This window comes from Molossus molossus, unplaced genomic scaffold, assembly GCF_014108415.1.
Source record: "Molossus molossus isolate mMolMol1 unplaced genomic scaffold, mMolMol1.p scaffold_m16_p_8, whole genome shotgun sequence".
In the NCBI taxonomy this organism is placed as follows: Eukaryota; Metazoa; Chordata; class Mammalia; order Chiroptera; family Molossidae; genus Molossus; species Molossus molossus.
The window spans coordinates 23,196,813-23,199,916 of NW_023425402.1; positions in this window are offsets into that span (position 1 = coordinate 23,196,813).

Sequence of the window (3,104 nt, forward strand, 5' to 3'; positions counted from 1 at the left end):
CTCTTTCCAAAGTCTTGAACTTTTGTTTCTTAAGCAACAAACAAATGTTCAAACTAGTCCTATTAGTTCAAAGGTGTTTTTCAGCTCTACCTTCTTTCACACCTATATTGCAAATCCAAGCCCCACCTCCTTTTCCTTCAGCAACTTTCTGCCAGAGGTCCCCACCCTCGACCAAATCTAGTGCTCATGTAATCCTGGGCTCCCTTTGCTTAGTGCAGTAATATACATGCCTTTCTAGCCCACATGCTGCCACACTCATCCCTCCAATCCTGCTTCATTTCAAAAGGTCCAAATGCTCACAAAATAAATAACAAGCTACTAATGACAGCCCTCCCTCCCCCAGAGCTTGGGCAGGTGAAGAATGACATGAAAGGGTCGCAGAGTCTGACACTGGGCAGGGAATGCAGCACTTGGCAGGGCACTTGGAGGGCATGACCACCGTCCCACACTCTCTACTCTCCTTCCCTTCTTATCTTGAAATGTTCTTCCCGCCACTCTCTTTAGTCTTCTCCACCATGACACCTTCACTGACTAAGTCAACAAACACTGGACATCCCAACAAGGATCCTTCTAGATATGATATTTCTTCTATTCTACCCCATGCCCTCAGGCTACAGTGTCCTCCCCCTAACACTGGAGAAGATGTGGAAGAGGGTGGCAGTACTCAGAAGTCGTGGAGAAACATGTACTTATTAGGGAGGTGGCTGTAACACACTGTAGGTGAAGGCTGGGCCCTGTGCACCTGAGGGCAGATGCACCAAGCTGATAAAATTCTATTGTTATATCATCCTGACCTGTTGTTCTACCTCAAGATCTATCCATACCTTTTCGAAGAATGTCCAGTATTGGGAGAAAAGGAGGAAGAATCAAGTATCAACACTTGGCAACCATTGTCACTGCAATACATCTAAACTTCCTCACTATTTTCGGTGATTATTGGGGTCCACAGAGGTTGGGATTTGTCTAGGGTCACACAGCTGGTCAGTGGTGGAATCAGCCTAGGGCCAGGGGTCCTGACTCAGAGGCCAAAGCTTCTCCCATTTGTTGATTGATTTAGGAAATATTTGGGGGGCCCTAACATATAAAATGTTGCCCTAGGTGCGAAGATACCGTGCTGAACAGGATGAACAAAACCTTGGCCCTCAAAGAATTTATATTTTAGTGGATAGTGACAGATGACAAACAGAACATAAAGATCACCTATGACAAGGATGTGAAGAAATTAAATAGGACTATAATATAGAGTGTTGAGGGGCAGGTAGAGAAGAGTTCTACATTATTTTTTATTTTTTTCAAGCTTTACCAAGGTATAATTGACACATGAAATTGAAAGTTATTTAGCGTATACAATGTGATGTGTAATAAATGTACACATTGTAAAAGAATTAGCCCCATCAAATAAATGAACACATCCATCACCTCACAAATTTGCCTTTGTTTGTGTGAGAACATTCAAGTTCTCTGTTTTAGCAAGTTTCAGTTATACAATAGTGTTATCAACCATAGCACCACATTGTAACTTGGGCGCTCAGACCTTGTTCATCTTATAACTGAAAGTTTGCACCGTTTACCAACAAGACTCTACTTTAGATACCCCCTTTCTACCCCTCACCCTCCTCCACCCAGACCCTGATCCACCCCAGGCCCTCACTATACTATTGTCTGTGTCCATGGGCATGCATATATGCATATATGTTCTTTGGTCAATCTCTTCCCCTCCCATCTGAGATGTCATTCTGTTCCATGCACCCATGCCTCTGACCTATTTTGTTTATCAGTTTATATTGTTCATTACATGTCACATATGAGTGAGATTATGTGGTTTTTGTCTTTCTCAGACTGGCTTATTTTGTATAGCATAATAATCTCTAGCTCCATCCATGCAATCACAAAGAACATTTTAGTTTACTTTATATTATTTTTCAAATACAGTTTACATTCAATATTATTTTGCATTAGTTTCAGGTGTACACCATAGTGGTTAGATAATCATGTAATTTACAAAGCGTCTCCCCTAATATATTCTGTACCCACCTGGCATCATACATAGTTATTACATATTCTTGACTCCATTTCTTATGCTGTACTTTACATCCCCATGACTATCTTGTAACTACCAATCTGTACCTCTCAATTCCTTCACATTTTTCACCCAGTCCCCTAACCTCCCTCCCCTCTGGCAACCATTGGTCTGTTCTCTGTGTCTGTGAGTCCATTTTTGTTTTGTTTGTTTATATTGATGTTTAGATTACACATATAAGTAAAATCAGATGGTATTTGTCTTTCTCTGACTGACTTATTTCACTTAGCATAATACTCTCTAGGTCTATCCATGTTGTTGCAATTGGTAATATTTTATTCTTTTTTATAACCGGGTAATAGTCCATTGTATATATATTTCACAGCTCTCTTACCACTTTTCTATTGAAGGGCACTTGGTCTGCTTTCATACACTGGCTACTGTAAATAATGCTGCATTGAACATCAGGGTGTATATATTCTTCTAAAATAGTGGTTTGTGTTTCCTTTCCCAGAAATGGAATCACTGAGTCATAAAGCAGTTCTATTTATAATTTTCTAAGGAAACTCCATGGAGCATTTACATGTATGCTCTACGCACATACCCATATGTGAAGAAAACATGTTCTTTTTTTTATCCTCACCCAAGGACATTTTTTCACTTGTTGTTCAGATAGAGTGGGAGGAAGAGAGAGAGAGAGAGAGAAACATCGACGTGAAAGGTATGCATCGAGTGGCTGCCACCCACATGACCTGACCAGGGCCAGGGACAAACTGCAACTGAAGTAAATGCGCTTAGCGGGAACCAAACCCGGGTCTCTCTGGACTGCAGGCTGACGCTCTTCCTGCTGAGCCAAATCAGCCAGGGCAAAAACATACTCTAAGTGCTGGGACTGGACAGCACTCCATTGCAAAGTTGTCTGCTTCAAGATTGTCAATATAAAAACACTGGATTAAAATATAATAGGCCATTGGAATTTCTTTCTTTTGTATTAATTTAATTTAATTTTTATAATTATTTTTATTAATTTATTTTTGTTACAGATGTTTCTCCTTTTTCCCCAATTGACACCCTCCTCCCAATC